Source organism: Phocoena sinus, chromosome X, assembly GCF_008692025.1.
Source record: "Phocoena sinus isolate mPhoSin1 chromosome X, mPhoSin1.pri, whole genome shotgun sequence".
Taxonomy (NCBI): Eukaryota; Metazoa; Chordata; class Mammalia; order Artiodactyla; family Phocoenidae; genus Phocoena; species Phocoena sinus.
This window is the reverse complement of record NC_045784.1, coordinates 124085594-124111841: the sequence shown is the minus strand read 5'-3', so window position 1 is coordinate 124111841 and position 26248 is coordinate 124085594.

The window sequence follows — 26248 nt, the reverse complement described above, 5'->3', positions numbered from 1 at the left end:
TAACAAATCTTAAAAGGTAGCACTGTTGAATAATGTATTTGCAAAGCAAAAAAAAGGCAAAAGAAAATTCTGGCATAAACATATAATTTTTGGATATTCTGAATATTCTCATTTGTACTTTTCTTGTTGGTTTTTTGTTTTGTTTTTACATCAGGGTTTGATTGCATTGGGCAGAGCAGTTTCAGCGACCATCAACTAAGGCCTGCTTGGTCCCAAAACAAGAAACAATGTGTACTGCTAGAAAGAGCATGGCTACAGTGACAGACTTGAGTTAAGGCTTAGACCCTTACGTGCTATATGACTGTGGGAAACTTATGAACCTCTTTGAACCTCTCTTTCCTCGTCTGTAAAATGGTGATGATTATATCTACATCATGAAATTATTACAAAGATTAGATGTAATGGCCATACAAAACTGATTACCAAACTTGGCTCATAAAAGTCACTCCGTAAAAGATAGTCATTGTAAGTAACATTATTAAAATCAATACTGGTTATTGACTAAGCCTCTTGATCACCTTCCATGGATGGCCCTTGATATTTGGCAATTGTTTGAGAATCTGTAAGAATATCACATAAGATCAAAGGCCGATAAACTACAGTAAAGGTGTATTTGCAAACACTGGAATCATGTAATTGAGATGATTGACTGTAGAGCCCTGTATATTGATTCTTCTTAAAGATACTTTAAGATACTTAAAGATACTTTAAAGGTTCCTGTCCCCCTGCCCCCATGTCTCACTGTAAGACCAGTCCAGTTGGAATCACTCACTGGATACATTTCCTTATTTCTTGGATACTGTGCTGAATTATATATTCAAGTTATTGTTCATTGACATGAATTTAAGGTAAAAACACTTAGAGTAAAAATACATTCTTAGCATTGCAGATAATTGATTCAAGCTATTATTGGGCCAGAAAGAATGACATGGGCCTTCCCTTCTCAGACCCCAGTTCCTGGGAAAATGTTTTGGAGAATTTACTGTTACTCCTCTAAGGGTAAATTATGGTACTTTTTAAATGCCTCAGTCACTGAGTTCTCACCATGGGCATCTTCAAAAGGAACTTACAGGCTTTATCTCTGAAATGAAAAGTTGGAGCAAATCATTACTACATAATTACCATGCACTGGCCTTTTACTGTGTACCAGGTCTACGCTAAGTGCTCGATTTTAGTTGTAATCTCATTAAGTCCTCATAGCAACCCTATGGGGTATGGACTATTATTATCCCATTTCGTAGAGGAGAAAACTGAGCATCAAGGATTTGAGATGACTCTGCTAAAGGTCACAGCTGGTTAATAGCTTATCAGGGGAGAACCAACTACTTGTCCACTCTAAGTTTAGACTCAAGAAAATGGTTAAGCACAAGATATTTAGTGGCTTGATTTTATTTGTATCAATTCTGCAGATTCCTGAAAGGACTGTGGAACGCATTTTGAAAGTGGCATTTCTCTAGGAAGTAAGTGGAGTGAGGACATGTCATTGGTGGATAATGGGGTCTGGGACCTGTTAAAAGTACCTGGTGAAGAAAAATGCGTTTCCTCAACTGCACCCTGGTTGAAAGGGGGTCAAGTTGAGTTGTGAACCTAAAATTTCTCCCAATTCCTCTGGAGACCTTGTATAAAATCTAGGGCTCTGTCTAAAGAAAAAAGGATAGAATGAGGATAATCAAAGCCAGAGAAACCACAATAGAGAGAGAAAAGTTGATATTAATAGATACCCTGAGAAAGTAGGTGAATGAAAAGTGGATCTTCCCTATTTATATAAATCTAAAATTGCACTTGGTCAAAAGCTACTGATAAGGGCTTCATTATGGACTCCACATGAAGGTGATTCAGTAACATATCATCTGAGAAATTTGTCAAATATTTGATTAATATGCTATATGTTTTGGTAGCATGGAGGATAATTAGGGAACCAAAAATACCTCCTGCCCTCATGGAACTCACACTCTTATGGGACAGACAGACAACCAAAAAGGCAGTTCCAATACAGAGGGGTATATATAGTATATAATGTAGGATGTACAGGGGATTATGGAAGCTCATAGGAAGGAAACCAAGCTTTTTTGTAGATCCTTGAAGGATTACTGGAAAAAAGAGACATTTAAACTGGGGCCTGAAGGATCAGTAGAAGTCAGTCGGTCTAGCAGTGTGAATAATTAGGTGTGTACATGGGGGTAGGGAGTGATTGGCATCCTGATTTCTTGGCTCCTGTGGACATATCAGGACAAGTGAAAAATAAAACTCCTCCTTCCCCCAGCTCTGGAAGAACAGGGCCCATATCTGTTTATACACAAGTGAGCTCACTGCATCTCTATACATTTCTCCAGTCAAGCCTTTCAACAGGGATTATGATGAAAGTTTTCAGAGCAGGAGAGGATGGAGGCTAGTTCTTTGAGTGAAGGAATAGTAAACAGCCTTAATCCAGGGAGATGGTTACTTTTCTTAGAAACACTGGATAGAACCAGAGATTAGGGCTTGTATAAACGCTAGGGGACTGATATCTCTCCCCAATACAGCACCCCTGAGAGGTGATGGAACCTCTGATTAAGTGGTATATGCATACATGGATGGAGTTCAGGGGGCATAGCATGTAGTCAGGAATGATCACTAGCCCCTTGGCCTTGACAGCTAAGGTGAAGATCCCTTTACCTGTTCTTGTCATAGAAATATTGGTGCTTTCCATATGAAATGGGCCATATGAATTTAGATAATGAGCATTTGTAGGATGACCACAGTAGCTAAAAACAGGGTCCCTCTCATGGTTTTTCAGCACAAAGTAAACCTGGCATTATTTTAAACCCCATGGAAAGGGGCTCAAGTAATGACTGACAATGAATTTCCTAGTAGCCAGGACAGGTTTTGAAATCAGACTTAATTTGAGTTAGAAAAATTTAAAAATGCATTTTTGCTCCAAAAAGTTGGTACAATTCATTTCATACCTCATATATATTACAAGACCCCAAAGCAAGGGAGAACATGGCATATACTGTGAACTGAAAGTAATTCACAATCTTATGGGGATAGTGTCATCTAAGCTAAAAGCTGACAGATTATTTGGTAGCAAACTAAGACAGAAAGGAGGTGGAAAGTTATCTGGGTAAGCACATCTCAGGCTTAAGAAACATCATGTGCAAAATTAGTAGGAGAGAGAGTATGGCATATTTGAGCAGCTTAAAGAAATGTGGTATGCCTGAAGTGCCAGTAGCATTTGGACCATCATGTCTGAAATACAGAAGAGAGAATTGAGTGGGAAATTTTGTATTTTTCAGTATATGCATGGTAATAGAAACCAGAAGAATATTTGGAAAGATGAAAAGGACCTGGGACAAAAGTGTTAATATTTAAAGATGGGCAAAGAAGGAGACAGAAAGAGACTAGAATAGGAAACAAACAATAGGAGAATGTAGAATCCTTCATGCCAAGAAACAAGTTTTCAAGAACAGATTGTTGTTAACTTAGCCAACTCCCATTAAGGGTTCAAATAAGGCAAGGGATGAAGCCTTGTTAGGATTAGCAACTAGAATAATTTTGGTGGCCTTGGCAAGCACAATTTTCATGTTATAGTTAAGGCACAAGTCAAATTACAGTGGGCTTTAGAGTGGATAAGATGTGAGGACAGAGAAAGAAAATGTAGATCACTTTGCTTTCTAGTCAAAACTCTTGGAAAGTGAAGAAAAAATATAATAACTTAAGAATGATGTGGGTTTCAAAATTGCAGTATGGAGACAATATCTCCAGCATTTATAACAAAACTATAATTTTCTGTCTTAAAATATTAATTTCCTAACTAAAAGGCATCATACTGTATGGTGTGACTATTATATCTATGTGTTAATTAAAGATATGTAATAGGAATCTATTGTATGTATAATTTTACACTAGGTATTATCAGAGAGAATGCATTTATTCAACCTAGATTTATTGAACATGCACTGTATGCCAAATACTGTGCTGGCTGCTGGTGAATGTGGAGATGCAGAAGACAGTGTCCTCTCTCTCATAAAGTTCAAAGGCTATGGGGGATAAGGTTGTGTATTAGCGGTCCCAGTTTCGGTATAAGCCATACTATTTCCTGAATTTAGACATGGCTGGGCTTGAATTTCAGTCTAGTTGGAACAGAATTCCAGAACTCTACATACACAATGATAGCAGAGTGCTTGTCTCCATGCTGACTCTCTAGCCTATTTCAGTAAATTCATTTCTGAGCTCTGGGTTAGAGGAGGCTACAAGAAGAAACTGAAGAAGCTATGAACATGAAAACGCAAGAATAATGAGGACTCTGGAAAACATGGAGCAGCCTGTAACATGTCAGCAGCAGTGGTGATTGATGGCAGAAAAGCCAGAGAGGAAGAGGAAGTCATATGGTAGCTATCATATAGAAACAGAGGTCTCGTTTATAAGCACCCATAAACTACTTCATCGATCCTTTCAGATATAATCGAGGGAAGGATATTTGTAGAGGTCTAGAATTGAAATCAGTAGGTTAAAAAAAGGACAAACCAGCAAAATATAGCTTACTCTTGTTACTTTGACTTCATAAATATAACCCCCAAAACACTTGGGTCACACATGCAAACAACCATAACACACAGCAGAATTAAATATACATTAACAAGAGGTGCAAAGTAACTATGAGAATGAAAAAAAAATGCAGGATGTAATTCTAAATAGATGAACAGAGAAAGCTTTATGGAGGATGTGGCACTTGGATATAGTGGAAAGATAGGATTATTTCTTGTGATCTCATAGTCTAGTTATAAAATATTGCACATAATTGGCACCAAGTAAATTGTTGTTACAGGAAGCCATTTTGAAGCAAACTGAGTCAACGGAGAAGAAGGATCTAAATGGGAGAAATGGTGTTAATTTGGGAATGCTTCTTGACAAGGGCTTCCTACACTGAAAGGATGTTCTGTCCTAGGAAGACACTAGGAGGAATTGCTTCACGGAACAGAAAAAAATGAATTGATTGTAACTGGAATGTGGGAAGCAGGTGGAAGGGCTGCAGCTCAGAAGAGCCGCTGAATGCAATTTGAATTTAATTCAGAAAACTGCTATTTGACCTCAACATTTTAGAACCTAAAATATACTCATTTTTTTAACCTTATCCTGGATTTCATTCATTTTTAAACCATATCAAAATTGCAAACTCGTTCCTATTTGCATTGTGTTCCTTGGATAAAGCCTTGATTCAGGGCACAGAATAAGAATCAGACCAAGTAATATTTAGAATATAAGATTTTATACTTTCAAAGAGACTTACAGTTTTTAATTTAGAAAATGTTCCTATGAGATATTGATTTTTTTAAACCTGCTGTAACATTTAAATTGGAGTTAAGCTATTTTTCCGCATTCAGGGATAAACCCTTTAAGAGAATTTATATACATTTGCAAATGTACATGTACGATTAATACAGACCTGAATGTTTTAAATTTTTAAATAACCTTACGAAATATTAATTTATAAATTTGTTTGAAAGAAATTTTTTAAAGTTCAACTAGCTATTTATAGTAACTGATATTTAATTAAGATAAAGACCAATTCAAAAGTTTTATTTTTCTGAAAGCCAAAACATTTGAGACAAATTTCATTTGAGACCACTTTTCTTCAACTTTTGAAGTCCCTTATATATATATTCGAAATTCTAAACTCCAATCATTTTTTCAAAGCCCATTTTAATTTTGTTTTATTTAGTTTTGCTCTACTAAGGATTTTCCATTTTCATAGGATCATAAAACCATCTCTTCTAAGTAGAAGGTGGGACTATAATTTTTTTTTTTTGCGGTACGCAGGCCTCTCACTGTTGTGGTCTCTCCCGCTGCGGAGCACAGGCTCCGGATGCGCAGGCTCAGTGGCCATGGCTCACAGGCCCAGCCGCTCTGCGGCATGTGGGATCTTCCCGGACCGGGGCACGAACCCATGTCCCCTGCATCGGCAGGCGGACTCTCAACCACTGCACCACCAGGGAAGCCCAGGGACTATAATCTTTTAATGCTTAACTCTAAGTGGAAGAGTAATTGCATATCTAAAGAATAATTGGTTGATTATCACCAGCTGCTTGACCATTTTAAATTTACACATTTACATTAAGCTTTTCTCCTAACTCTGAAAGTTTTACTGAAAATTCATTTTCAAGCCATTTTTCCAAGGAGAAATATTTACTACTGACACTATCACTAGAGTATTTTAAATTGAGATGGTAAAACAGTATGAGTGGCGTTACCTCTTTTAGAATGCTGCAACTAAACACAAAACCATTCTCAGCTCTGTAATTGGTTTCAGATAGCAGTAAAAGATATGAGGACCACAAATATTGATGAAAAATACAGGTACCTTAAGTCATATGTACCTCAAATAAGAGTGGCAAAAAGCAAATTATCTTTTCACTGCCTTTTTGCTGTCAACCCAGCAGTGCACACAGAAGTTGATGGCAGCAGAGGATACTGTTGCCAACATTTCATGAGAATTTTTCTTCTTCTAGGTCTGTATGAGTCTCTACAAGTTCCTTCACAAATATGGGTCAAGGAACCCTCACTGAATTTGAACTTCTGCTTAAATTAAAGCTCAAACTGAGGGACAATCTTTTCAAGTATTTACCAAAAGCCTTGCCCTGTTTCCTTCCTGTACATTTTAAGCTTGATGTATTTCCCTGCTCTTAATTTCAGCCATACCCACTCTGTCCAGTAAGTGTAGAAAAACCACCTTGCCTTATCAGGGACTTAAGGAAGATGCATTTGGAGATAATGTTTAAGAGGGATAATAAAAGGATTTCTCATAAACCCCTTTTAATTTCCTGGTTTCTAACTTTTCCAGACTGAACCATAGGTAGAAGATGTCTCCTGAGATATTTAAAATGTACTAAGGCCCCTAATCCTTGTTTACTTCCTCCTAAATCTCCTAGGAGAGCAGAAGAAAAGGTGAGCATCTAGACAAACTCAGAAAGTTACTTTTACCAAAGAAACCAAAATAAAACAAAATAAACAAAACCTCTGGTCAATTAAGGGAGTCTTTTGATGGTATTAAACACATGGTATTTTCCCCTTTGGCCTAGTTTTGAGCATTGCAATTGGGACTGTAAGGTTTGCTTAGTTTTGTGTTGTCACTTCTATTTAATCCCTTCATGAATCTTTCACCAAAAATGAACTCATTTTAAGATGAAGTGGTGAATTAATGCAGTTATATAATCCAGCAAAGACATCTAATTTGAGAGTATGTCAATTAGAATGTGGCAGGGCCTCTGGCCTTTGCAATCAAAATACTAGTCTACTGTTGTAACAGGGTTTTTTTTTTTTTATCCTCAGATGCCTTTCACTTAGAAAATTTTTCACTATTTTTCACTTCCCTAATATCAGGGGGTCAACAAGTTGTGCTCTGCAACTTTCATAGAGGAACATGAAAGGCAAAATGAGAGTTTAGCTCTGTAGTCTCAAGCATGGGGCCCCAGGCATCGTGGAGTGGGCTGCTCCCCCTTAGACCAGCAGGCAGCCGTGCTGAAATGCAGCTGTGGGCTTGATGCTAATTGGAGCCTTTCCAGAGGTGTGCCAGGTCATGGAGTTAATGCTACTCAGGTAAGCGTGAATTTACTGTGGAAGTGAAGTCATTGAATAGGTTGTTCCAAAATAAATGTTAGGTTGGAAAGAGTAGGCACACCAAAATTGTTATTTCCAAAAATCATTTAAAAACACACACTGCATACCATGCCCTGGCCATACATGCGCAGACCCCCACCCAGTGGAGGGAGAACCCTCAACTGGACACAAGCCCCACCCTGCCTGGGCTGGAGCAAGGAAACTCGAGGAACTCCCTGAACCCTGAGATAGACAGAGGACTGGGATCCAAACGGGTTGGGTGAGAATAAACTACTGGGGCCTTCTTCCCTTCAATACAGTCTGGTATTTGTAAGAGTTGAGGACCTGGGCCCCATTCAACCGGCATATACATATTCTCTGGAGACAGCAATTCATTTCACATCAACATCAACCTAAGGAAAGCATACAATCACTCACTACTGCTCTTGCCCTGGACTATTAAGGAAAATCTGCCCAGTTGTTTCATGTTAAATTGTGACTAAGGAACTACCAGACCTTATGAGTTGCAAGTAATCCTGTACGTTAAAAGAGAGATTATCATATGAGGTGAAAAAAAAATGTACTGCATAAACGTATTCCTGTCCTGGTTTCTAAGTGTGATATGTGGCCGGTTTTCTGATAGAAGTAACACTATGATGGTATATGTTGCAGATTTATGTTTGAGCTTTTCACATTTTCAATCTAGGACCATGATTAAAAAGGTCAAGAAGGGGCCTCTTCTGTGGCCAGAGTGAGGGCAATGTGTAAGGGTTAGGGGTAGAGAAATATACTAGGAAGGGTGGGACAAGGCATACTGCTCTCAGCAAATGAATCGTTCTCTCAGAGAAAGAGGACGTTGTGTGAGGAGAAAGATGAATCATCCTCAGGAAACCCTACCATCATATAGGTGAAAGGTCCCTGCTATCATCGCAGAGATTTTGGGAATGACAATTTATTGCTGCAATTGTATCTTTTCTTTCCTACCTTACTGACATTGGCAAGATTTTCCACAAAGGAGAAACTACTGAAAATGAGTTGCAAACTACAACTCTTAAGAGTGGCCAGAGATTACAGACATGGGAACAGGGATACAAATGACAGTTGACTTTTCAACATAAATAACGGACGACAGAGGACAATGGGTAAATATGTTTAAAGTACAGGCAGAAATAAACTTAACCTAGGCTGTCTTCAGCAAATATATCCTTCATAAGTGAGTCAAAGAAAAGACATTGGCAGATTCTTGTCTCAGATTTCTCATGAGAAAGACTGGAGGCAGGGCACAGGATGAGAAATCCTCCTTTGTCATCAGACCAAGAAAAAGGAGATAATAGTTATGGAGCTCCGTAGGAATCCTCCTCCTCTATTGCCCGTATGGAATACAAGTCTTAATTCACTGGGGAAATGACAATAAGCCCTGTCACTCTCAGGTATATGTGAAGACCAATTTTATCTGGGAGAAAGAAACAGAAAAATCTCTCTATACCTAGAGGAAGGACAGGAACACACCCTCGTCTCAGAACAATAGAGACACCCTACTGCAGAGGAAGGAATAGGATCAATGAGAAGGTCTCACAATGAGACTAAAGGAGACAGATAACCTGCCGGCAACTGAGACTGAGCCAGAATATCAGAGAACATCCTCCACCCTCTATCATCAGGTTAGCGAGCTTTCAGCAACAACAATCTTCTGCTGAGAGAGTGTTAAAAGGGACTTTCTTTGAGGCATACATGAAAGACCTTCAGCAGAAGGAGGAGCAGACATTAAGGAAATCCTCTGGAAACCCAGCTTGTACTCTAAATATGAAGTAACACTGGAGGAATTTGAAGACTGGTGCACTGAAGGTCATCATAGCAACAATAAACCCCTACTCAGGTCAAAGACTTAGTATACAGATAGTCTTCCACACTGAAGAGCAAGCAAAAGAGAGACATGCTCATTTCTGGGCATACATAATATAAACGTTATTTCCAACTGTCCTAAATAAAATGCACAGCATTTAACAAAAAATTATGCAACAAAGAAGCAAGTGAAAACATTATCAACTAAGCAATCAACAGAAGCAGAACCAGGTATGATTCAGTTGTTCGGTCTACCAAACTAGGAAATTAAAACAAAAAACAACTTTGATTAGCAAGTCCCTAACTGAAAAGGTAAACTATATGCATGATCATATGGAAAATTTCAACAGGAATATGGAAACTATAATAAATGATCAAGTGGAAATGGAGAATAAAAAACACAAAAAGGTAGATGAAAAACTCCTTTGTCAGTCTCATCAGGAGACTTAATGCAGCCAATGAAAGACTTGGTGAACTTGAAGACAGGTCAACAGAAATTACAAAAAAGTACACACAAAAAGGGAAAAAAGGGGAGGAGCTTCAAGATGGTGGAAGAGTAAGACGTGGAGATCACCTTCCTCCCAACAAATATATCAGAAATACATCTACATGTGGAAAAACTCCTACAGAACACCTACTGAATGCTGGCAGAAGACCTCAGACCTCCCAAAAGGCAATACACTCCCCACGTAACTGGGTAGGGCAAAGGAAAAAAAAAAACAGAGACAAAAGAATAGGGGTGGGGCCTGCACCAGTGGGAGGGAGCTGTGAAGGAGGAAAGGTTTCCACACACTAGAAGCCCCTTCGCGGGCGGAGACTGCGGGTGGCGGAGGGGAGAAGCTGCGGAGCTGTGGAGGAGAGAAGCTGCGGAGCTGCGGAGGAGAGCACAGCAACAGGGGTGCGGGGGGCAAAGCGGAGAGATTCCTGCATAGAGGATCGGGGCCAACCGGCACTCACCAGTCCGAGAGGCTTGTCTGCTCACCCGCCCCCGGCTAGCCGGGAGGCAGTCGAGGAAAAGTCTGGACCTGCCAAAGGGATAAGAGACTTTTTCTTACCTCTTTATTTCCTCGTGCGCGAGGAGAGGGGATTAAGAGCGCTGCTTAAAGGAGCTCCAGAAACAGGCGCGAGCCACGGCTAACAGCGTGGACCCCAGAGACAGGCATGAGACGCTAAGGCTGCTGCTGCCGTCAACAAGAAGCCTGTGTGCGAGCACAGGTCACTCTCCACACCTCCCCTCCCGGGAGCCTGTGCAGCCCGCCACTGCCAGGGTCCCAGGATCCAGGGACAACTTCCCTGGGAAAACGCACGGCGCGCCTCAGGCTGGTGCAACGTCATGCCGGCCTCTGCCGCCGCAGGCCCGCCCTGCACTCCGTGCCCCTCCCTCTCCCCGGCCTGACTGAGCCAGAGCCCCCGAATCAGTGGCTCCTTTAACCCCGTCCTGTCTGAGCAAAGAACAGACGCCCTCAGGCGACCTTCACGCAGAGGCGGGGCCAAATCCAAAGGTGAACCCCGGGAGCTGTGCAAACAAAGAAGAGAAAGGGGAATCACTCCCAGCAGCCTCAGGAGCAGCGGATTAAACCTCCATAATCAACGTGATGTATGTACCCTGCATCTGAGGAATACCTGAATACACAACATATCATCCCAAAGGAAGGAGGTGGATTTTGGGAGCAATGATACATATATTTTTTTCCCTTTTTCTCGTTTTGTGAGTGTGTATGTGTATGCTTCTGTGTGTGATGTTGTCTGTATAGCTTTGCTTTTACCATTTGTCCTACAGTTCTGTCTGTCCAATTTTTTTTAGTATAGTTTATAGCACTTGTTATAATTGGTAGATTTGTTTATTGGTTTGGTTGCTCTCTTCTTTCTTTCTTTTTTTATTACTTAAAAAATTTTTAAATAATTTTTTATTTTAATAAGTTTACTTTATTATATGGTACTTTATTTTATCTTCTTCTTTCTTTCTTTCTTTTTCTTCTCCCTTTTATTCTGAGCTATGTGGAAGACAGGCTCTTGGTGCTCCAACAAGGCGTCAGGGCTGTGGCTCTGAGGTGGGAGAGCCAAGTTCAGGACATGGGTCCACAAGAGACCTCCCAGATCCATGTAATGTCAAATGGCGAAAATCTCCCAGAGATCTCCGTCTCCACACCAACACCCAGCTCCACTCAATGACCAGGAAGATACAGTGCTGGACACGCTATGCCAAACAACTAGCAAGACAGAGACACAACCCCATCCATTAGCAGAGAGGTTGCCTAAAATCATAATAAGGCCACAGACACCCCAAAACACACCACCAGATGTAGACCAGCCCACCAGAAAGACAAGATCCAGCCTCATCCACCAGAACACAGGCACTACTCCCCTCCACCAGGAAGCCTACACAGCCCACTGAACCAACCGTAGCCACTGGGAACAGACACCAAAAACAACAGGAACTATGAACGTGCAGCCTGCAAAAAGGAGACACCAAACTCAGTAATTTGAGCAAAATGAGAAGACAAAGAAACACAAAGCAGATGAACGACCAAGGCAAAAACCCACCAGACCAAAAAAATGAATAGGAAATAGGCAGTCTACCTGAAAAAGAATTCAGAGTAATAACAGTAAAGATTATCCAAAATCCTGGAAATAGAATGGAGAAAATACAAGAAAAGTTAAACAAGGACGTAGAAGAACTAAAGAGCAAACAAACAGTGATGAACAACACAATAAATGAAATTAAAAATACTCTAGATGGGATCAATAGCAGAATAACTGAGGCAGAAGAACGGATACGTGACCTGGAACATAAGACAGTAGAAATAACTACTGCAGAGCAGAATAAAGATAAAAGAATGAAAAGAATTGAGGGCAGTCTCAGAGACCTCTGGGACAACATTAAACACACCAACATTCGAATTACAGGGGTCCCAGACGAAGAAGAGAAAAAGAAAGGGACTGAGAAAATATTTGATGAGATTATAGTTGAAAACTACCCTAATATGGGAAAGGAAATAATCAAGTCGAGGAAGCTCAGAGTCCCATACTGGATAAATCCAAGGAAAAACACACCAAGACACATATTAATCAAACTATCAAAAATTAAATACAAGAAAAAATATTGAAAGCAGAAAGGAAAAAACAATAAATAACTCACAAGGGAATCCCCATAAGGTTAACAGCTGATCTTTCAGCAGAAACTGCAAGCCAGAAGGGACTGGCAGGACATTTAAAGTGATGAAGGAGAAAATCCTATAACCAAGATTACACTACCCAGCAAGAATCTCATTCAGATTTGAAGGAGAAATTAAAACCTTTACAGACAAGCAAAAGCTAAGAGAATTCAACACAACCAAAAGAGCTTTCCAGCAAATGCTAAAGGAACTTCTCTAGGCAGGAAACACAAGAGACGGAAAAGACCTACAATAACAAACACAAAACAATTTAAAAAATGGTAATAGGGGGCTTCCCTGGTGGCGCAGTAGTTGAGAGTCCGCCTGCCGATGCAGGGGATACAGCTTTGTGCCCAGGTCAGGGAAGACCCCACATGCCACGGAGCGGCTAGGCCCATGAGCCATGGTCGCTGAGCCTGCATGTCCGTAGCCTGTGCTCCGCAACAGGAGAGGCCACAACAGTGAGAGGCCCACGTACAGCAAAATAAAAGTAATAGGAATGTACATATCGATAATTACCTTAAATGTAAATGGACTAAATGCTCCCACCAAAAGACACAGACTGGCTGAATGGATACAAAAACAAGACCCATATATATATACTGTCTACAGGAGACCCACTTCAGACCTAGGGACACATACAGACTGAAAGGGAGGGGATGGAAAAACCTATTCCATGCAAATGGAAATCAAAACAAAGCTGGAGTAGCAATTCTCATATCAGACAAAATAGACTTTAAAATAAAGACTACTACAAGAGACAAAGAAGGACACTACATAATGATCAATCCAAGAAGAATATATAACAATTGTAAATATTTATGCACCCAACATAGGAGCACCTCAATACATAAGGCAAATACTAACAGCCAAAAAAGGGGAATTCGACAGTAATGAAATCATAGTAGGGGACTTTAACACCCCACTTTCACCAATGGACAGATCATCCAAAATGAAAATAAATAAGGAAACACAAGCTTTAAAGGATACATTAAACATGATGGACTTAATTGATATTTATAGGACACTGCATCCAAAAACAACAGAATACACATTCTTCTCAAGTGCTCATGGAACATTCTCCAGGATAGATCATATCTTGGGTCACAAATCAAGCCTTAGTAAGTTTAAGAAAACTGAAATCATATCAAGTATCTTTTCCGACTACAACGCTAGGAGACTAGATATCAATTACAGGAAAAAATATGTAAAAATACAAACACATGGAGGCTACACAACACACTAATTAGTATCCAAGAGATCACTGAAGGAATCAGAGATGAAATCAAAATATATCTAGAAAAAAATGACAATGAAAACATGACAACCCAAAACCTAAGGGATGCAGCAAAAGCAATTCTACGAGGGAAGTTTACAGCAATACAATCCTACCTTAAGAAACAGGAAACATCTCAAATAAAAAACCTAACCTTACACCTAAAGCAATTAGAGAAAGAAGAAAAAAAAAACCCGAATATACCAGAAGGAAAGAAATCATAAAGATCAGATTAGAAATAAAGGAAAAAGAAATGAAGGAAATGACAGCAAACATCAACAAAACTAAAAGCTGGTTATTTGAGAAGATAAACAAAATTGATAAACCATTAGCCAGACTCATCAAGAAAAAGAGGGAGAAGACTCAAATCAACAGAAGTGAAAAACAGTGAAGTAACAACTGACACTGCAGACATACAAAGGACCATGAGAGATTACTACAAGCAACTCTATGCCAATAAAATGGACAACCTGGAAGAAATGGACAAATTCTTAGAAAAGCATGACCTTCTGAGAATGAACCAGGAAGAAATAGAAAATATGAACAGACCAATCACAAGCACTGAAATTGAAACTGTGATTTGAAATCTTCCAACAAAGAAAAGCCCAGGTCCAGATGGCTTCACAGGTGAATTCTATCAAACATTTAGAGACGAGCTAACACCTTTCCTTCTCAAACTCTTCCAAAGTAGCGCAGAAAGAGGAATACTCCCAAACTCATTCTACGAGGCCAATGTCACCCTGATGCCAAAACCAGACAAATATGTTACAAAGAAAGAAAACTACACTGATGAACATAGTGCCAAAATCGTCAACAAAATACTAGCAAACAGAATCCAACAGGACATTAAAAGGATCATACACCATGATCAAGTGGGGTTTATTCCAGGAATGCAAGGATTTTTCAATATACGCAAATAAATCAATGTGATACACCATATTAACAAACTGAAGGAGAAAAACCATATAATCATCTCAATAGATGCAGAGAAAGCTTTCGACAAAATTCAACACCCATTTATGATAAAAACCCTGCAGAAAGTAGGAACAGAAGGAACTTTCCTCAACATAATGGCCATATATGACAAACCCACAGCCAACATTGTCCTCAATGGTGAAAAACTGGAACCATTTCCACTAAGATCAGGAACAAGGCAAGGTTACCCACTCTCATCACTATTATTCAACATAGATTTGGAAGTTTTAGCCACAGCAATCAGAGAAGAAAAAGAAATAAAAGGAATCCAAATCAGAAAAGAAGAAGTAAAACTGTCACTGTTTGCAGATGACATGATACTATACATAGAGAATCCTAAAGATGCTAGCAGAAAACTACTAGAGCTAATCAATGAATTTGGTAAAGTAGGAGGGTACAAAATTAATGCACAGAAATCCCTTGCATTCCTATACAGTAATGATGATAAATCTCAAAATGAAATTAAGAAAACACTCCCATTTACCACTACATCTAAAAGAATAAAATATCTAGGAATAAACCTACCTGATGAGACAAATAACCTGTGTGCAGAAAATTATATGACACTGATGAAAGAAATTAAAGATGATACAAATAGATGGAGAGATATACAATGTTCTTGGACTAGAAGAATCAATATTGTGATAATGTCCATACTATCCAAAGCAATCTACAGATTCAATGCAATCTCTATCAAACTACCAGTGGCATTTTTCACAGAACTAGAACAAGAAATTGCAGAATTTATATGGAAACACAAAAGACCCCGAATAGCCAAAGCAATCTTGAGAACGAAAAATGGAGCTGGAGGAATCAGGCTCCCTGTCTTCAGACTATGCTACAAAGCTACAGTAATCAAGATAGTATGATACTCGCAAAAACACAGAAATGTAGATCAATGGAAGAGGATAGAAAGCCCAGGGATAAAGCCATGCACAAATGGTCACCTTATCTTTGATAAAGGAGACAAGAATATAGAGTGGAGAAAAGCCAGCCTCTTCAGTAAGTGGTGCTGGGTAAACTGGACAGCTGCATGAAAAAGAATGAAATTAGAATACTCCCTACCACCATACAGAAAAATAAACTCAAAATGAATTAAAGACATAAATGTAAGGCCAGACACTATAAAACTCTTAGAGGAAAACATAGGCAGAACACTCTATGACATAAATCACAGCAAGATCCTTTCTGACCCACCTCCTTGAGAAATGGAAATAAAAACAAAAATAAACAAATGGGACCTAATGAAATTTCAAAGCTTTTGCACAGCAAAGGAAAACATAAACAAGACCAAAAGAGAACCCTCAGAATGGGAGAAAATGAAGCAACTGACAAAGGATTATTCTCCAAAATTTACAAGGAGCTCATGCAGCTCAATATCAAAAAAACAAACAACCCAATCCAAAAATGGGCAGAAGACCTAAATAGACATTTCTCCAAAGAAGATATACAGATTGCCAACAAACACATGAAAGAATGCTCAACATCACTAATCATTAGAGAAATGCAAATCAAAACTACAATGAGGTATCACCTCACACCAGTCAGATTGGCCATCATCAAAAATCTACAAACAATAAATGCTCAGAGGGTGTGGAAAAAAGGGAACCCTCTTGCACTGTTGGTGGGAATGTAAATTCATACCGCCAATATGGAGAACAGTATGAGGGTTCCTTAAAAAACTAAAAATAGAACTACCATACGACCCAGCAATCCCACTACTGGGCATATACCCTGAGAAAACCATAATTCAAAAAGAGTCATGTACCACACTGTTCAGTGCAACTCTATTTACAATAGCCAGGACATGGAAGCAACCTAAGTGTCCATCGACAGTTGAATGGATAAAGAAGATGTGGCACATACATACAGTGGAATATTACTCAGCCATAAAAGGAAACGTAATTGAGTTATTTGTAGTGAGGTGGATGTACCTAGAGTCTGTCATACAGAGTGAAGTAAGTCCGAAAGAGAAAAATAAATACCGTAAGCTAACACATATATATGGAATCAAAAAAAAAAAAAAAAAAGGTCATGAAGAACCTAGGGGCAGGACAGGAATAAAATGCAGACGTACTAGAGAATGGAGTCGAGGACTTGGGTAGGGGCATGGGTAAGCTGGGACAAAGTGAGAGAGTGGCATGGTCATATGTACACTACCAAATGTAAAATAGATAGCTAGTGGGAAGCAGCCACATAGCACAGGGAGATCAGCTCAGTGCTTTGTGTCCACCTAGCGGGGCGGGATACGGAGGGTGGGATGGAGACACAAGAGGGAGGGGATATGGGGATATACGTATACATAGAGCTGATTCACTTTGTTATAAATTAGAAACTAACACACCACTGTAAAACAATTATACTCCAATAAAGATGGTAAAACAAAAAAAAGGGAAAAAAGAGTGTTGTGGGGGGACGGAAAAAGTATTCAAAAGCTATGGGACAATATTAAATACTCTGAAATATGTGTAATTGGAATTACAAAAGGAGAAAAGAAAAATGGTATGGGGTAGAATAATTACAGTTGACCCTTGAACAACATGATTTGAACTGTGCAGGTCCACTTATATGCAGGTTTTTTCAATAGTACTATAGTACTATTGAAAACCAGTACTACTCGATCTATGGTTGGTTGAATCCTCGAATGCGGAACTGCGGATATGGAGTAACTGCAGATATGAGAGCTGACTGTAAAGTTACTTATGGATTTTCAACTGCATGTGTAATAGGGAAGAGCAAATCTGACTCCATATTGGATCTGTTTCTTTTACTGTTAACCTTTGTTTTCTATTGCTTTTGCTACAAGGTAATCACTAAAGGGATGTTGCCTGTAATTTAAAGTATACATAATGGTCCATCTCCAGGAACCCTGCCTCCCCATGCCTGAGCTTTAAGCTAAAATACCTTTGTTTAGTTCACAGGAAATATCCTGACCATGCCTGTGAACAGCTGCAGGAAAAAAGACATTAACACATCCTCTCCAGGAGTCTGGCTGAAACCAGGAAGTATCTGCAACAATTTATTACCTTTTTCACTTACCTCCTCACTTTCCCCTCTTTGTTCTATTAAAGAAACTAGCATCCAAACCCCACCAATGTAGTTCTTTGGGACACTAGTCCACCATCTTCTTGGTCTGCTGGCTTTCTGAAAAAGGTCATTATTCCTCACCCCAACAACTTATCTCGCAATTAATTGCCCTTCTGTGCAGCAAGCAGTATGAGCTTGGACTCAAGCTCATACTGCTTGGGTCAGTGCCCCTAACCCCTGCATTGTTCAAGGGTCAATTTTACAAAAAAGGGAAAATGTCTGAGAATTTTCCAAAATTAATGAAAGAAACCAATCCATGTATCCAAGAAATTGAGGGCACACCAAGCAAGACAAATACCAAAACTAACCACACCAAGACACAACAAACTGCTGGAAAAAAAGAAAAAGAAATCTTTAAGACATTCATTTCACATAAAAGAAACATTAACAAATGTGAAATAACTGAATAATATAAACTTTCTCTGACCAAAGTAGAATTAACCTAGAAAGAAATTACAGAATGATACATGACAAATACTAAAATATTTTAATATTAATAAATAACCCAGGGTCAAAGAAGAAATTACATGAGAAAACAGAAAATATTTAGACTTGAATAAAATCAAAACAATGTATATCAAACTATGTGAATGCAGCTAAAGAATGTCTTAAATGGAATTTGAGGTGTAAATACTCGTATTAGAAAGTAAGAAATGTCTCAAATCAATGACCAGAGCTTTCACATTAAAACAGGAGAAAATATATGAAACTTAAATTTAAGGAAAGCAAACAGATGGATGTAATGAAGAGCAGAGATCAACAAATTGAAAATAAAAAAATAGAGTGAGAACCAATGAAATTAAAGCTGATTTTTTGAGAGACTCAACAAAATTGATAAATCTCTAGTCACATTAAGAAAAAAAAAGACGCAAATTATGCAATTTGGAAGTTAAATTGGGAACAACACTACAGGCCATGCAGACAATGAATAGAATAAAATTCCTCAATTTTATGTCATCTATGAAAAATCTACAATGAACATTAAATTTAGCATTATAAATTGTAATTAAAAATTTAATTGTAAAAAATTAAGCCCTTTTCCCCTAAGATCAGGAACACAGCACAGAAGTTTGCTCTCACCATTTTTATGCAACATTATACTAGGCTTCTCTCCAGTGCAATAAGGCAAAACAAGAATTAAGGATTGGAAAAATAGTTGTAAAATTCTTGTTATTCATAGAAAATTTGTTATGTATAAAAACTTTATGGAGTCTAAAAAATTTTTCAATAATCAAAATTTAAAAATTAAAACACTTGTACAGAGCTCATTTAGCAAAGCAGCTGATATGGAGTCAACATAAAATTTCTATTTTATTTCTATTTTAGTTCTATGTACTTTAACAAACAATTGGAAAATAAAAATGAAATTACCATTTTTAATAACACCAAAAGATATCAAATATTTAAGAAATTGGCTAAAGAAGATGTGTAACAACAGTACACTGGAAACTACAAACATCGTTAAGAGATATTAAAGAATAGTGAAATAAATATGGAAAACTTACATGTAGTGAAAGTCTCAGTATTAACAGGATATCATTCTTCCAAAATTTGCCTGTGATGCAACCCTTGTCAAAATTTTGGGATGAATTTTTAAAAAATAATATCTGAGAATGCAAAAGAGCTAACAGGTCCAAAATGATGTTGAAAAATATAGAAGATTCAACCTACTAGATTTCAAGGCTTACTCTAAAGCTGTAGCAATTAAGACAGTGTGGTATTGGATTAACGATAAATAACAGATCAATGGAACATAATAGTTCAGAAATAGACTCACACACATATAGCCAAGTGACTTTATACCAAGATGTCAAGACAATTCAATGGGGGGAAGGTATGTTTGTTTTAAAACAATGGTACTGGGGAATTGTATGTTTACATGGAAAAAATATGCACCAGAACAGCAATCTCAATCCGTACACAAAAATAAATTTGACTTGGATCATAGACCTGAATGTTAAACCCGGAAGTATAAATCTCCCAGAAGAAAATATTTGAGGATATTTTGTAACCTTAGGGTAGGCAAAGATACCTAAGAGAGGAACACACACGAACACGCACACACCCCTCAAACAGAAAAGAAAAAAAGTATTACTGGACTTCATAAAAATTAAAAGTATATTTTCATCAAAAGATACCATTAGGCACACTAAGAGGCAAGTGAGAAGTACAAAAGAACTCTCAGCACCCCTGCACTAAGAGACATGACCAACCCTAACATGGCTTCCAGCAGCCTAAGGCTCCTTCCCTGGGTGAACCAAACCCCTCTCTCTGGGTTCCTTTTTTGTTAAAAACTCAGGGCTATCAAAAGAATTTTCTGTCTGTTCCAGCCCAAGCCAGACAATAGGCCTCAACCCAGCCCCTCTTTCTTAGAGCATTTACCACAAAGAGCTTACAACTGTGAACCCTTCCTCTGTCCCTCTGAGATGTGGATGTATCTCCTGCAACTCAGTCTGTCTGTCTCAAGGTCTTAGAAACCATCCTTCGCAATGTAGTTACAGGGGTTCAAAAACTTGTCAAGTCATTGTACTGAACACTTAATCCATTTTTATTGGTTGCAAGGTATACTCTAATTAAAATCAAGCTTAAACAGGCAATTAGGAGGCAATTCAAAAACTGAAATGAGTGACTAGGTATAATGACTTTTTCTTCTATACTGGATTTTTAAACAAATGTCCATGAGCTGCAATATAGAACACAATAAACATAGCCTTAGTAACCGGAATTATTTTTGAAAATATCTTCATCACTCAAAAATTCTAAATATAGCATAAAAATCTATTCATTTCATTGGCTATTTTCTTGATTAACATAGGATTGTATAAAAAGCTGAGAGACTTGGATAAGTCCTGAAGATTCTCAATTGTTGAAATGAGAGACTAAAATATATTTAATGAATGTTAAGTCAATGTAACAATCAAATTAGATAATAGTATTAGCTAACATACTGAGTGCTTATGATGAGCTGGGTGCTCTGCTAAGTGATTTACATGTGTCAAAGAGTTCATTCCTTTGAGGTAGCTACTATCTGCTTATTAATGAAGAAACTGCAGTATGGAGAGGTTATGTAACTTGCCCAAAGCTATAAAGCCAAAGAAGTGTATAGCCAGGATGTAATGCCCGTTAGTTTGGTACCACCTCTACCACTGCATGACACTGAAATATAATGTATCAAACATCAAATGATATGAATGTAAACCAGTGTTGTTTATTACATGTTTAATAAAATTTTATTTTCATGTTCATTCATTTTAATGCATGTACTGAGCAGCAGCTACCCTATGTCAGGTAAGGTGGTGGGACTTGGGGCAATCAAAGATGCTGCCACCTCCAGGAGATTTAAGTGTCTGAGTCAAGGGAGTGTTTGCAGCATTTGCAAAGCACCATAGGAGCACAGATGATCTAAGTTGTGTCTGACTTAACCTAGAAGTTGATACTTGCTCTGGGCCATAACAGATGAAAAATGGTGTTCCAGGTAGAAAGAACGACATGTACAGAGGTGAAGACATGGGGAAAAGGGTGTTGGAAAGGATTTATATTTATTTTAAAAGGGACATGAGACAATATAGTAAGGTAAGATGCTGAAAAGGTAGGTGGGGACTAGATCATGGACAGTCTTGACTACCTAATATATTTGGAGATTTGTCTTATACCCCAAAGATTTACAGAATTTCTTAAGAGTGTTTCTTCCCAAGGGGAAACTTATGCAGGATCCAATATATGAAATAGATCAAAGAATCAACTCTGGTTGAAGTGGAGACAAGGGCACCATTGCCCTTACAGTAGTACCATTTTATTAGACACTTGAGTATTTTCCCCTACCCAACCTCATCAAGTTTACTTGGCCTAGAATAAAATATTTCATCTTCCATGCCTAGGAAACTCACCCCTAATGAGCCAGAATAAGTGTCATATGTTCTATAGAATTATAGGCCTTTTAAGAAGAACATTTAAAAAAGAGTACTGTAGGCAATGGACAGTAATTTAAGAGTTTTAAATAGGTTGGGAGTGAGCATCGATGATCATATTTTTGGTTGAGAAAGAGACTGTAGCCAAGAAGGACCAAGAAAATCAGTGATATAATATGATGGTGGCAGAAATGGAGAAGATAGGTAAAAAACATTACTGAAGCCTGCAACCTGATTTGGTGAGAAAGAGAAAGGAAGGAGTAAGTTTCTTGGTTGATGTGGTACCATTATCAGAGAATATTATGCTCATACAATGCAGGGCTTATTTAGTAGAGATGAAAATCATGGGTTTTCAGAATTCATCACTGGTTATTAATTTGAAGGCAAGACTATAAAGATGCATCCAGAGTTGATATTCAGAATTCACTATTAAAAAGCTCATAACGACCCTTTTGACATAACCCAGAGAGAGCAGATACTTTTGGAAAAAAAAAAAAAAAACCGCAGTAAAAGGAGATTGGAATGAAGAATTCTAAAGCAAGATGGTTTGCATTAAATACTATGTAAGAGTGAGTTTGTTTGCCCAGGAATATACTTGCTGTGGTTCTAGCCCTAAAGGGAACAAAAGGCACCTTCCAATCTCTTCACTGAATTCATGGATGGAAGAGAAAGAGGAAAATGAGGACGGGAGGATTTGGGTCAGGGGATGTTTATAGTTTCCTACTCAGATGACAACACCAAATGCTCCTATGTCCCTGGCAGACAAACAAATTAATCAGTGTTTTTGTTTTTGTTTTTTTTTATTCTTCACCTGGTTTCAGGATCCTTCTCAATTCAGCACAGCTACTATCAATTTTGGTTGGCACAGGAGATAAACCTATTTGCCATCTCTGATCTGGAAGATATATACCGAACAATCCAGATGGGAAAGTCAGTGAGCATTTAGATACATGAGTCTGATTTTCAGGAGGGTGAACCAAAGTAGAAATACGTATTTGCCAATATTCAGTACAGAAATGGCAGTCAGGCTATGGGTGTGAATGAAATCACCCAGGGAGAGTCTGTCTTAGATGTCTAAAGACACTTCATTCTTTGAGGAGAGGGGACATGCCTTCTATGTCTTTATATTGTCCCTAGGCTGAGCACAGAGTTTAGCCTTGCAGGGTATTCACTTCTTTCTGCAATCTCCTAAACTTTTTCCAAATACGGACTGGAATCACCTTAACTGAAATACCAATGGTAGTGGTTCTCAAAGCTTGTTCTCTGTAGGAGCAGGGTCATCAACCCCTGGAAATTTGTTAGAAATGCAAATTCTTAGTCTCCACCCCAGACCTACTAAATCAAAAACTCTGGGGATGTAACAGCAATCTGTGGTTTAATAAGCCCTCCCAGTGATTCTGATGCACACCTAATTCTGAAAACAGATGCCTCTAGCTGACACAGAGAAACCTGTGAATTATATCTCTCAGGACCAATCTGTGGTCTACCTTGTCTCATTCTACTTAATTTTTACACACTTAAGTGTGCCATGATAAAGACATACCATTCATATCTACAGGTTAATAATTCTCTTGATTCCCAAACCCCATAATCCCTTATTTAACCCAAATGTAACAAAGAGCTTTTATTCTACAGGCTGACTCTAATTGTTAATGACTGATTGAAGATTTATGTTAGGAAAGATTCTGGGGGAACACATAGGTTCTGTGTGAAAGAGTGCTGTGACAAGTTAGTTAAGTCCACCATGTGTGCTGTTGGGCTAATGTCAGGTACTCTTTTCTCATCCCTCTAGAGTGTTACACTGAATCTGCCAATTTCCTGCAAGACCAGCCTCCTCAATGCACTATAAATGAATAAATATGTGTATGCTCAACTCTTTAACTGGCATCTTCTTCCAATCCCTAATGATAAATTTGTTCACACCACAAAGCCTGCTTGGCCTGAAATACGAAACACATGTGAAAAATAAATAGGGGGAATTTATAAACCGCCAGAATAATTTGCCATAAATATTAGAATGTAGAAGAAAGGTCTACATTAAATTATTATCCCTCTATGTGTTCAACCCTAAATCATCTTAGAGTTTATCCAGCATCATGGTGAAGCTTGGTTAGTTCCTGACTTTATGTCAGCAAATTACCCTAAGGACATATTTTACAAATTATCCTAAGGACATATTGTACTGAACATCAATTCTAGACAAGCATTGTGAATGTGGGAAAAATATCAAAAGCATTTTAAAATATTTTATGACATCCATTTATTCAACAAATATTGAATGAGTACTAAGGACTAGGTATTGTGTTAAGGTTTAGTAATCAGAAATGGGTCATCCATAGTTCATGCTCCCAGCAACTTGAGAAGAAACAAGGAGACAGTGATGGCTCACTGTGCTAAGGCCTGTGAGAGTGGTAAGCCTGGGAAGCAAATGAAGAAGACACAGCATCCACTATATGTGAAGATAGGATGCGAAGGATAGAAACAGAAGGCTTTCAGGAAGAAGCAGAACAAGAGCTGAGTCCGGAAAAGCAAATATGAGTTATATGGAAGAGGGGGGCAAAGAGGGAAAGGGCAGGCTAGCAGAGAAACTGCTTGTGTGAAAAGATAGAGGTGATAAATAGCATGAGGCTTTATTAATTACATGTAGCTTCACGTGGCTAAAGACAAAGGTGTGTTGGGAGGGAAGGGGGAAGAGAGTATGATGAAATTTAGGCTGTAGAGATGTGTAGGGGCAAGAACCAACCAAGGCCAGGGGCAAGTTCATTTGAGGACTAACTAGCTTTGAGTTAATTTTGATTTCTGCTTTGCCATCATTTCTCTGTGCTACTGTTCAGAGCAATCCTGGAACAGTTTATTCCACATCAATTTCATCCATTTGGAAACTGGTCTGGTAAATATAGGTTCAAAGAAATTATTTTGTCCTGGAAAATTTTGAGTACCGAAGGTTGCTGGCATGCGTACATGGCCATTTCTTTCTGGGAAGCATTACTGTTGGGTATGGCTGTTGTTGACTTTCTTGTGGTGTACATGGATGATTTGCCTGCCTCCCTGAATTTTGATTGGTGTTACTTAGTGGGTTTTAGTGGAAGTAGAGGGACACTTTCAGTGCCCCACATTCTCAGAATTGGAAGAGTCTTCAATTAGCAAACCTTATCTGGTTCAAACATCTCTGAATCAGCTGGGGATTGCATTCAGTTGCTAATAACATAAAACTGAAACACAGAGGATTAAACAAATGGTATGTTATTTTTCTTTTTCCAGAGTCTACAGGTAGGCAGTCTGGGGCTCGTGCAGCAGCTCTGTAAAGTCAATGTCCTAGGCTGCGGCTTTCTTTCTGGTCTGCTTCCCATAGTTGGTCCCCTATCCACAAGGTCAGCTCACGATCTCATTGATAGCTACTGCAGCTATAACCATCTTGTTTCCCTTTGGAAAGAAAGGGGGAAGAAAGAGTGGGGAGGGGCAAAAATCTGTGTGCCAGCAGACTCAGATCCCTTTGACGGTTTTGTTCAGAAACGCTACCCAATGACTTTGACTGCTATTTCATTTGCCTGAACTGTCACATGACAACTTCTTGCAAAGGAGAATGGAAAATATTTTTTAGTTGGTCATGTTGCTATCCAAAATAAAATTGTGGCATAATATGGAATCAGGAGAGAAAGTTTATTGGATAGACAATTAAGAATCTCTGCCCGTATCTAAGGTTCAGCCTGAAGCTGGCATCTGGATCTTATAACCCTGACTGCTAATTTCTCTCTTCCTCTTTCTGTCTCTCAAAAAGTAAGTGCTCTGCCAGAATCCTCCAATTCTGCAGTTCCTACTTTGTGTTTGGTATGTTATCAACACTATAGTACTGAGCCACTTGCCTCTTGTTAGCACAGATTTTTTTATCCTCTCTTCTATTCACCACTGGTGTTAATGTATGTGCTCACATAGGTGCACATACATGTACATGTATGCAGGTGACTCTGACTGCTCTGAGCTCATGCATAAACCTGGCATTATTTTCTGAGGCAGGCCTAAATGTTTTGTCTTTGTGTTTTATGATCTCCATTCATGAGAAGAACTCAATTGCTTTCCAACCCCTCCTCTGCCTTTGGAAAATTATCCTTGAAGAAAACAGTGGGTTTTCCCATTTGTCAGCAAAGGAAATAAAAAGTTAAAAAAGAAACCCATGTCTTTCATTATTAGAACTTAAGCTTAAATCTGTGTCCTGGAAATTAAAACTTTAAAAACAATTCCGTCAGGGCTAATTAGAGGAAAGTTGGTGGTTGTGTGTTTTGGCAAGAGTTTCTTTGCAATAAGATATTTAGAAAAGATGGAAGGATGATTTCACAGCACTGTTCTGAGTTCAGGAAAAAAAAACAACTTCAGCTACTGGCATATTGAATATTTTATCAAGCATAAACGTTCAAATTTAGCTCATTCCCTGG